The sequence below is a fragment of the Oncorhynchus kisutch genome, linkage group LG14 (assembly GCF_002021735.2).
Source record: "Oncorhynchus kisutch isolate 150728-3 linkage group LG14, Okis_V2, whole genome shotgun sequence".
Classification (NCBI taxonomy): Eukaryota; Metazoa; Chordata; class Actinopteri; order Salmoniformes; family Salmonidae; genus Oncorhynchus; species Oncorhynchus kisutch.
The window spans coordinates 900,102-912,215 of NC_034187.2; positions in this window are offsets into that span (position 1 = coordinate 900,102).

Below are 12,114 nucleotides of genomic sequence, written 5' to 3' on the forward strand. Positions count from 1 at the left end.
TAGTCTCGTTATTTTTGTCATTGTCAGATATGAGTGTATTTACTGTACCTTAGTGTATTCAAACCCCTGGATTTCTTCAGAATTTTTGTTAGTGGTATTATTTGGATTTAATTGTAATTTATTCAACAAAATACTCTGTGAAAGTGGAAGAAATGTTTAACTTTTTTAAAGATGAATAACAAATAATTAACTAAAATATAGTCTTTACATAAGCCCCTTTGTTTGGGCAAGCCTACATTAGTTCAGTAAGATGTGGCTTAACAAGTCACATAACTTACATGGACTCACTTTGTGATTTATGACTAACCCTTTATCTGTCCCACATACATACATACATCTGTAAGGTCCCTCTGTCAGGTGTTGAATTCCAGCACAGATTCAACTACAAAGATCAGGGAGCTTTTTGAAAGCCTCAAAGGGCAGTGATTGAATCCTACTGCTCTGATGCTCGTCGGATGTGGCATGGTTTGCAAACTATTATGGACTACAAAGACAAAAGCAACTGCGAGCTGCCCAGTGACACGAGCCTACCAGATGAACTAAATGACTTCTATGCACGCTTCAAGGCAAGCAACACTGAAGCATGCATGGGAGCTCCAGCTGTTCCGGATGACTGTGTGATCACGCTCTCCGTAGCCGATGTGAGTAAGACCTTTAAACAGGTCACCATTCACAACCATTCACACGGGTTACCAGGACGTGTACTCCGAGCATGCGCTGACCAACTGGCAAGTGTCTTCAACATGTGGCAAGTGACATTTTCAACATGTCCCTGACCGAGTCTGTAATACCAACATGTTTCAAGCAGACCACCATAGACCCTGTGCTCAAGAACACCAAGGTAACCTGCCTAAATGACTACTGACCTGTAGCACACATCTGTAGCCATAAAGTGCTTTGAAAGGCTGGTCATGGCTCACATCAACACCATTATCCCAGAAACACTAGACCCACTCCAATTTTCATACCGCTCCAGCAGATCCACGGATTACGCAACCTCTACTGCACTCCACACTGCCCTCTCCCACCTGGACAAGAGGAACACCTATGTGATAATGCTATACATTGACTACAGCTCAGCGTTCAACACTATAGTGCCCTCAAAGCTCATCACTAAATCAAATTTTATTGGTCACATGGTTAGCAGATGTTAATAATGCGAGCGTAGCAAAATGCTTGTGCTTCTAGTTCCGACCGTGCAGTAATATCTATCAAGTAATCTAACAATTCCCCAACAACTACCACCTTATTGACACAAGTGTAAAGGAATGAATAAGAATATGTACATATAAATATATGAATGAGTGATGGCTGAACGGCATAGGCAAGATACAATAGATGGTATAGAGTACAGTATATACATATGAGATGAGTAATGTAGGGTATGTAAACATTATATAAAGTGACATTGTTTAAAGTGACTAGTGATACATTTATTACATCCAATTTGTCCATTATTAAAGTGGCTGGAGTTGAGTCAGTATGTTGGCAGCAGCCACTCAATGTTAGTGGTGGCTGTTTAACAGTCTGATGACCAGAGAGTTGAGTCAGTGTGTTGGCAGCAGCCACTCAATGTTAGTGGTGGCTGTTTAACAGTCTGATGACCAGAGAGTTGAGTCAGTGTGTTGGCAGCAGCCACTCAATGTTAGTGGTGGCTGTTTAACAGTCTGATGGCCTTGAGACAGAGAGTTGAGTCAGTATGTTGGCAGCAGCCACTCAATGTTAGTGGTGGCTGTTTAACAGTCTGATGGCCTTGAGACAGAGAGTTGAGTCAGTGTGTTGGCAGCAGACACTCAATGTTAGTGATGGCTGTTTAACAGTCTGATGGCCTTGAGACAGAGAGTTGAGTCAGTGTGTTGGCAGCAGCCACTCAATGTTAGTGGTGGCTGTTTAACAGTCTGATGGCCTTGAGACAGAGAGTTGAGTCAGTATGTTGGCAGCAGCCACTCAATGTTAGTGGTGGCTGTTTAACAGTCTGATGGCCTTGAGACAGAGAGTTGAGTCAGTATGTTGGCAGCAGCCTCTCTGTGTTAGTGGTGGCTGTTTAACAGTCTGATGGCCTTGAGACAGAGAGTTGAGTCAGTATGTTGGCAGCAGCCTCTCTGTGTTAATGGTGGCTGTTTAACAGTCTGATGGCCTTGAGACAGAGAGTTGAGTCAGTATGTTGGCAGCAGCCACTCAATGTTAGTGGTGGCTGTTTAACAGTCTGATGGCCTTGAGACAGAGAGTTGAGTCAGTGTGTTGGCAGCAGACACTCAATGTTAGTGATGGCTGTTTAACAGTCTGATGGCCTTGAGACAGAGAGTTGAGTCAGTGTGTTGGCAGCAGCCACTCAATGTTAGTGGTGGCTGTTTAACAGTCTGATGGCCTTGAGACAGAGAGTTGAGTCAGTATGTTGGCAGCAGCCACTCAATGTTAGTGGTGGCTGTTTAACAGTCTGATGGCCTTGAGACAGAGAGTTGAGTCAGTATGTTGGCAGCAGCCTCTCTGTGTTAGTGGTGGCTGTTTAACAGTCTGATGGCCTTGAGACAGAGAGTTGAGTCAGTATGTTGGCAGCAGCCTCTCTGTGTTAATGGTGGCTGTTTAACAGTCTGATGGCCTTGAGACAGAGAGTTGAGTCAGTGTGTTGGCAGCAGACACTCAATGTTAATGGTGGCTGTTTAACAGTCTGATGGCCTTGAGACAGAGAGTTGAGTCAGTGTGTTGGCAGCAGACACTCAATGTTAGTGATGGCTGTTTAACAGTCTGATGGCCTTGAGACAGAGAGTTGAGTCAGTGTGTTGGCAGCAGCCACTCAATGTTAGTGGTGGCTGTTTAACAGTCTGATGGCCTTGAGACAGAGAGTTGAGTCAGTATGTTGGCAGCAGCCACTCAATGTTAGTGGTGGCTGTTTAACAGTCTGATGGCCTTGAGACAGAGAGTTGAGTCAGTATGTTGGCAGCAGCCTCTCTGTGTTAGTGGTGGCTGTTTAACAGTCTGATGGCCTTGAGACAGAGAGTTGAGTCAGTATGTTGGCAGCAGCCTCTCTGTGTTAGTGGTGGCTGTTTAACAGTCTGATGGCCTTGAGACAGAGAGTTGAGTCAGTGTGTTGGCAGCAGCCTCTCTGTGTTAGTGGTGGCTGTTTAACAGTCTGATGGCCTTGAGACAGAGAGTTGAGTCAGTATGTTGGCAGCAGCCACTCAATGTTAGTGGTGGCTGTTTAACAGTCTGATGGCCTTGAGACAGAGAGTTGAGTCAGTATGTTGGCAGCAGCCTCTCTGTGTTAGTGGTGGCTGTTTAACAGTCTGATGGCCTTGAGACAGAGAGTTGAGTCAGTATGTTGGCAGCAGCCACTCAATGTTAGTGGTGGCTGTTTAACAGTCTGATGGCCTTGAGACAGAGAGTTGAGTCAGTATGTTGGCAGCAGCCTCTCTGTGTTAGTGGTGGCTGTTTAACAGTCTGATGGCCTTGAGACAGAGAGTTGAGTCAGTATGTTGGCAGCAGCCACTCAATGTTAGTGGTGGCTGTTTAACAGTCTGATGGCCTTGAGACAGAGAGTTGAGTCAGTATGTTGGCAGCAGCCACTCAATGTTAGTGGTGGCTGTTTAACAGTCTGATGGCCTTGAGACAGAGAGTTGAGTCAGTATGTTGGCAGCAGCCACTCAATGTTAGTGGTGGCTGTTTAACAGTCTGATGGCCTTGAGACAGAGAGTTGAGTCAGTATGTTGGCAGCAGCCACTCAATGTTAGTGGTGGCTGTTTAACAGTCTGATGGCCTTGAGACAGAGAGTTGAGTCAGTATGTTGGCAGCAGCCACTCAATGTTAGTGGTGGCTGTTTAACAGTCTGATGGCCTTGAGACAGAGAGTTGAGTCAGTATGTTGGCAGCAGCCTCTCTGTGTTAGTGGTGGCTGTTTAACAGTCTGATGGCCTTGAGACAGAGAGTTGAGTCAGTATGTTGGCAGCAGCCACTCAATGTTAGTGGTGGCTGTTTAACAGTCTGATGGCCTTGAGACAGAGAGTTGAGTCAGTATGTTGGCAGCAGCCTCTCTGTGTTAGTGGTGGCTGTTTAACAGTCTGATGGCCTTGAGACAGAGAGTTGAGTCAGTATGTTGGCAGCAGCCTCTCTGTGTTAGTGGTGGCTGTTTAACAGTCTGATGGCCTTGAGACAGAGAGTTGAGTCAGTGTGTTGGCAGCAGCCTCTCTGTGTTAGTGGTGGCTGTTTAACAGTCTGATGGCCTTGAGACAGAGAGTTGAGTCAGTATGTTGGCAGCAGCCTCTCTGTGTTAGTGGTGGCTGTTTAACAGTCTGATGGCCTTGAGACAGAGAGTTGAGTCAGTATGTTGGCAGCAGCCACTCAATGTTAGTGGTGGCTGTTTAACAGTCTGATGGCCTTGAGACAGAGAGTTGAGTCCGTGTGTTGGCAGCAGCCTCTCTGTGTTAGTGGTGGCTGTTTAACAGTCTGATGGCCTTGAGACAGAGAGTTGAGTCAGTATGTTGGCAGCAGCCACTCAATGTTAGTGGTGGCTGTTTAACAGTCTGATGGCCTTGAGACAGAGAGTTGAGTCAGTATGTTGGCAGCAGCCTCTCTGTGTTAGTGGTGGCTGTTTAACAGTCTGATGGCCTTGAGACAGAGAGTTGAGTCAGTATGTTGGCAGCAGCCACTCAATGTTAGTGGTGGCTGTTTAACAGTCTGATGGCCTTGAGACAGAGAGTTGAGTCAGTATGTTGGCAGCAGCCACTCAATGTTAGTGGTGGCTGTTTAACAGTCTGATGGCCTTGAGACAGAGAGTTGAGTCAGTATGTTGGCAGCAGCCACTCAATGTTAGTGGTGGCTGTTTAACAGTCTGATGGCCTTGAGACAGAGAGTTGAGTCAGTATGTTGGCAGCAGCCACTCAATGTTAGTGGTGGCTGTTTAACAGTCTGATGGCCTTGAGACAGAGAGTTGAGTCAGTATGTTGGCAGCAGCCTCTCTGTGTTAGTGGTGGCTGTTTAACAGTCTGATGGCCTTGAGACAGAGAGTTGAGTCAGTATGTTGGCAGCAGCCTCTCTGTGTTAGTGGTGGCTGTTTAACAGTCTGATGGCCTTGAGACAGAGAGTTGAGTCAGTATGTTGGCAGCAGCCACTCAATGTTAGTGGTGGCTGTTTAACAGTCTGATGGCCTTGAGACAGAGAGTTGAGTCAGTATGTTGGCAGCAGCCTCTCTGTGTTAGTGGTGGCTGTTTAACAGTCTGATGGCCTTGAGACAGAGAGTTGAGTCAGTATGTTGGCAGCAGCCACTCAATGTTAGTGGTGGCTGTTTAACAGTCTGATGGCCTTGAGACAGAGAGTTGAGTCAGTATGCTGGCAGCAGCCACTCAATGTTAGTGGTGGCTGTTTAACAGTCTGATGGCCTTGAGACAGAGAGTTGAGTCAGTATGTTGGCAGCAGCCTCTCTGTGTTAGTGGTGGCTGTTTAACAGTCTGATGGCCTTGAGACAGAGAGTTGAGTCAGTGTGTTGGCAGCAGCCTCTCTGTGTTAGTGGTGGCTGTTTAACAGTCTGATGGCCTTGAGACAGAGAGTTGAGTCAGTATGTTGGCAGCAGCCTCTCTGTGTTAGTGGTGGCTGTTTAACAGTCTGATGGCCTTGAGACAGAGAGTTGAGTCAGTATGTTGGCAGCAGCCACTCAATGTTAGTGGTGGCTGTTTAACAGTCTGATGGCCTTGAGACAGAGAGTTGAGTCAGTATGTTGGCAGCAGCCTCTCTGTGTTAGTGGTGGCTGTTTAACAGTCTGATGGCCTTGAGACAGAGAGTTGAGTCAGTATGTTGGCAGCAGCCTCTCTGTGTTAGTGGTGGCTGTTTAACAGTCTGATGGCCTTGAGACAGAGAGTTGAGTCAGTATGTTGGCAGCAGCCTCTCTGTGTTAGTGGTGGCTGTTTAACAGTCTGATGGCCTTGAGACAGAGAGTTGAGTCAGTATGTTGGCAGCAGCCACTTAATGTTAGTGGTGGCTGTTTAACAGTCTGATGGCCTTGAGACAGAGAGTTGAGTCAGTATGTTGGCAGCAGCCACTCAATGTTAGTGGTGGCTGTTTAACAGTCTGATGACCAGAGAGTTGAGTCAGTGTGTTGGCAGCAGCCACTCAATGTTAGTGGTGGCTGTTTAACAGTCTGATGGCCTTGAGATAGAAGCTGTTTTTCAGTCTCTCGGTCCCAGCTTTGATGCACCTGTACTGACCTCGCCTTCTGGATAGTAGCGGGGTGAACAGGCAGTGGCTCAGGTGGTTGTTGTCCTTGATGATCTTTATGGCCTTCCTGTGACATCGGGTGGTGTAGGTGTCCTGGAGGGCAGGTAGTTTGTGCAGACCTCACTACCCTCTGGAGAGCCTTGCGGTGTAATTTCTGTACCAGGTGATGATACAGCCTGACAGGATGCTCTCGATTGTGCATCTGTAAAAGTTTATGAGTGTTTTTGGTGACAAGACAAATTTGTTCAGTCTCCTGAGGTTGAAGAGGCGCTGTTGCACCTTCTTCACCATGCTGTCTGTGTTGGTGGGCCATTTCAGTTTGTCCGTGATGTGTACGCCGAGGAACTTAAAACTTTCCACCTTCTCCACTACTGTCCCGTCAATGTGGATAGGGGGCTGATCCCTCTGCTGTTTCCTGAAGTCCACGATCATCTCCTTTATTTTGTTGACGTTGGGTGAGAGGTTATTTTCCTGACACCACACTCCGAGGGCCCTCACCTCCTCCCTGTAGGGCGTCTCATCGTTGTTGGTAATCAGGCCTACCACTGTAGTGTCGTCTGCAAACTTGATGATTGAGTTGGAGACGTGCATGGCCACGCAGTCATGGGTGAACGGAGTACAGGAGAGGGCTGTGGGGCCCCAGTGTTGAGGATCTGCGGGGTGGAGATGTTTCCTACCCTCACCACCTGGGGGCAGCCCGTCAGAAAGTCCAGGACCCAGTTGCACAGGGCGGGGTCGAGACCCAGGGTCTCTAGCTTGATGACGAGTTTGGAGGGTACTGTGGTGTTAAATGCTGAGCTGTAGTCAATGAACAGCATTCTCACATAGGTATTCCTCTTGTCCAGATGGGTTAGGGCAGTGTGCAGCGTGGTTGCGATTGCGTCGTCTGTGGACCTATTGTGTCGGTAAGCAAATTGGAGTGGGTCTAGGGTGTCAGGTAGGGTGGAGGTGATATGGTCCTTGACTAGTCTCTCAAAGCACTTCATGATGACGGAAGTGAGTGCTACGGGGCGGTAGTCGTTTAGCTCAGTTACCTTAGCTTTCTTGGGAACAGGAACAATGGTGGCCCTCTTGAAGCATGTGGGAACAGCAGACTGGGATAGGGATTGATTGAATATGTCTGTAAACACACCAGCCAGCAGGTCTGCGCATGCTCTGAGGACGCGGCTAGGGATGACATTTGGGCCGGCAGCCTTGCGAGGGTTAACACGTTTAAATGTTTTACTCACGTTGGCCACGGTGAAGGAGAGTCCGCAGGTTTTGGTAGCGGCCCGTGTTGGTGGCACTGTATTGTCCTCAAAGTGAGCAAAGAAGCTGTTTAGTCTGTCTGGGAGCAAGACATCGTGGTCCACGACGGGGCTGGTTTTGTTTTTGTAGTCCGTGATTGACTGTAGACCCTGCCACATACCTCTCGTGTCTGAGCCGTTGGACCCCCACTAAGCTTAGGATCCTGGGACTAAACATCTCCCTCTGCAACTGGATCCTGGATTTCCCGACGGGCCGCCCCTAGGTGGTAAGGGTAGGTAACAACACATCTGCCACACTGATCCTCAACACGGGGGCCCCTCAGGTGTCTGTGCTCAGTCCCCGCCTGTACTCCCTGTTCACCCATGACTGCATGACCAAGCACAACACCATCATTAAGTTTGTCGATGACACAACAGTGGTAGGCCTGATCACTGACAACGATGAGATGGCCTATAGAGAGGAAGTCAGCAGAGACCTGGCCATGTGGTGCCTGGACAACAACCTCTCCCTCAACGTGATCAAGACAAAAGAGATGAACATGAACTACAGGAAAAGGAGGGCCGAGCACGCCCCCATTCTCATTGACGAGGCTGTAGTGGAGCAGGTTGAGAGCTTCAAGTTTCTTGGTGTCCACATCACCAACGAACTGTCATGGTCCAAACACACCAAGACAGTCGTGAAGAGGGCACGACAAAAGCCTATTCCCCCTCAAGACACTGAAAAGATTTGTCAAGCTTCATGCCACCCAGGACCTCTATACCAGATGGTGTCAGAGGAAGGCCCTAAAAATGGCCAAAGACTCCAGCCTCCCTACTCATAGACTGTTCTCTCTGCTACCACACGGCAAGCATTACCGGAACGCCAAGTCTAGGTCCAAAAGGCTTCTTAACATCTTCTACCCCAAAGCCAATAAACTCCTGAACAACTAACCAAATGGCTACCTTGCTGCTACTCTCTGTTCATTATCTTTGCATGGTCACTTTACCTCTACCTGCATTTACATATTACCTCGACTAACCTGTGCCCCAGCATATTTTTTACTTATTTAACCAGGGAGGCCAGTTGAGAACAAGTTCTCATTTACAACTGCAACCTGGCCAAGATTAAACAAAGCAGTGCGACAAAAAAACAACACAGAGTTACACATAAACAAACGTACAGTCAATAACACAATAGAAACATCTTTGTACAGTGTGTGCAAATGTAGTAAGATTAGGGAGGTAGGCAATAAATAGGCCATAGAGACGAAATAATTATAATTTAGCATTAACACTGGAGTGATAGATGTGCAGATGATGATGTGCAAGTAGAGATAATGGGGTGCAAAAGAGCAAGAGGGTAAGTAATAATATGGGTATGAGGTAGTCGGGTGGGCTATTTACAGATGGGCTGTGTACAGGTACAGTGATCGGCAAGCTGTTCTGACAGCTGATGTTAAAAGCTAGTGAGGGAGCTATAAGACTCCAGCTTCAGTGATTTTTGCCATTCGTTCCAGTCATTGGCAGTAGAGAACTGGAAGGAAAGGCAGCCAGGTGTTGGCTTTGGAGATGACCAATGAAAAATACCTGCTGGAGCGCATGCTACAGGTGGGTGTTGCTTTGGTGACCAGAGCTGAGATAGGGTGGGGCTTTACCTAGCAAAGACTTAAAGATGACCTGGAGCCAGTGGGTTTGGCGACGAATATGTAGTGAGGGCCAGCCAACGAGAGTATGCAGGTCGCAGTGGTGGGTAGTATATGGGGCTTTGGTGACAAAACGGATGCCACTGTGATAGACTACATCCATACATGCTGAGTACAGTGTTGGAGGCTATTTTGTAAATGCCGAAGTCAAGGGTCAGTAGGATAGTCAGTTTTACGAGGGTACGTTTGGCAGGATGAGTGAAGGAGGCTTTGTTGCGAAATAGGAAGCCGGTTCTAGATTTAATTTTAGATTCGAGATGTTTAATGTGAGTCTGAAAGGAGAGTTTACAGTCTATCCAGACACCTAGGTATTTGTAGATGTCCACATATTCTAAGTCAGAACCGTCCAGAGTAGTGATGCTATTCGGGCTTGTAGGTGTGGGCAGCAATCGGTTGAAGAGCATGCATTTAGTTATACTAGCATTTAGAAGCAGTTGGAGGCCACAGAAGGAGAGTTGTATGGCATTGAAGCTCGTTTGGAGGTTTGTTAGCACAGTGTCCAAAAAAGGCCCAGATGTATACAGAATGGTTTAGTCTGCGTAGAGGTGGATCAGAGAATCAGCAGCAGTAAGAGCGACATCATTGATATGTACAGTACAGAGAAAAGAGTCGGCCCGAGAATTTAACCGAGTCAAACAGAGTCAAAAGCCTTGGCCAGGTCGATGAAGACGGCTGCACAGTACTGTCTTTTATTGATGGCGATTATGATATTGTTTAGAACCTTGAGCATGGCTGAGGTGCACCCATGACTAGCTCGGAAACCTAATTGCATAGTGGAGAAGGCATGGTGGGATTCGAAATGGTCGGTGATCTGTTTGTTAACTTGGTTGATGTAAGGGGGTGCTGAGATGTTGTCCGGGGTAGGCGAAGCCAGGTGGAAAGCATGGCCAGCCATAGAGAAATGCTTATTGAAATTATCGATTATCGTAGATGGTGGTGACAGTGTTTCCGAGCCTCAGTGCCCATGGTTACGGAATTAGGGTTGTACCTGGTAGGTTCCTTGATAATTTGTGTGAGATTAAGGGCATCTACCTTAAATTGTAGGACGGCCGGGGTGTTAAGCATATCCCAGTTTAGGTCACCTGACAGTACGAACTCTGAAGATAGATGGGAGGCAATCAATTCACACATGGTGTCCAGGGCACAGCTGGGGGCTGAAGATGGTCTATAGCAAGCGGCAATAGTAAGAGACTTGTTTCTGGAAAGGTGGATTTTTAAAAGTAGAAGTTTGAATTGTTTGGGCACAGACCTGGATAGTATGACAGAACTCTGCAAGCTATCTCTGCAGTAGATTGCAACTCCGCCCCCTTTGGCAGTTCTATCTTGTCAGAAAATGTTATAGTTAGGGATGTACATTTTAGGATTTTTGGTGGTCTTCCTAAGCCAGGATTCAGACACGGCTAGGACATAAGGGTTGGCAGAGTGTGCTAAAGCAGTGAATAAAACAAACTTAGGGAGGAGGCCTCTAATGTTAACATGCATGAAACCAAGGCTTTTATGGTTACAGAAGTCAACAAATGAGAGCACCTGGGGAATAGGTGTGGTACTGGGGGCTACAGGGGTTAACCTCTACATCACCAGAGGAGGAGTAGGATAAGGGTACGGCTAAAGGCTATAAGAACTGATGGTCAAGTGCGTTCAGAACAGAGAGTAAAAGGAGCAGATTTCTGGGTGTGGAAGAATAGATTCAAGGCATAATGTACAGACAAGGGTATGGTAGGATTGAGTACAGTGGAGGTAAACCTAGGCATTGAGTGAAGATGAGAGGTTTTGTCTCTAGAGGCACCATTTAAGCCAGGGTAGGCCACCGCATGTGTGGGGGGTGGAACTAAAGGGCTAGCTAAGGCGATTCAGCCAGCTAGCAGGGGCTAGGAGATGACAGGAGCAGGTTAAAAGCCTGATATAGACAGTGATGGTGTAGAGATGACAGGCTAAAAGCCTGATATAGACAGTGATGGTGTAGAGATGACAGGTTAAAAGCCTGATATGGAAAGTGATGGTGTAGAGATGACAGGAGCAGGTTAAAAGCCTGATATGGACAGTGATGGTGTAGAGATGACAGGCTAAAAGCCTGATATGGACAGTGATGGTGTAGAGATGACAGGTTAAAAGCCTGATATGGAAAGTGATGGTGTAGAGATGACAGGTTAAAAGCCTGATATAGACAGTGATGGTGTAGAGATGACAGGCTAAAAGCCTGATATGGAAAGTGATGGTGTAGAGATGACAGGAGCAGGTTAAAAGCCTGATATAGACAGTGATGGTGTAGAGATGACAGGAGCAGGTTAAAAGCCTGATATAGACAGTGATGGTGTAGAGATGGCAGGAGCAGGTTAAAAGCCTGATATAGACAGTGATGGTGTAGAGATGACAGGTTAAAAGCCTGATATAGACAGTGATGGTGTAGAGATGACAGGAACAGGTTAAAAGCCTGATATAGACAGTGATGGTGTAGAGATGACAGGCTAAAAGCCTGATATAGACAGTGATGGTGTAGAGATGACAGGCTAAAAACCTGATATGGAAAGTGATGGTGTAGAGATGACAGGAGCAGGTTAAAAGCCTGATATAGACAGCGATGGTGTAGAGATGACAGGTTAAAAGCCTGATATAGACAGTGATGGTGTAGAGATGACAGGAGCAGGCTAAAAGCCTGATATAGACAGTGATGGTGTAGAGATGACTGGCTAAAAGCCTGATATGGAAAGTGATGGTGTAGAGATGACAGGAGCCGGTTAAAAGCCTGATATAGACAGTGATGGTGTAGAGATGACAGGTTAACAGCCTGATATGGACAGTGATGGTGTAGAGATGACAGGCTAAAAGCCTGATATAGACAGTGATGGTGTAGAGATGGCAGGAGCAAGTTAAAAGCCTGATATAGACAGTGATGGTGTAGAGATGCCAGGAGCAGGTTAAAAGCCTGATATAGACAGTGATGGTGTAGAGATGACAGGAGCAGGTTAAAAGCTTGATATAGAC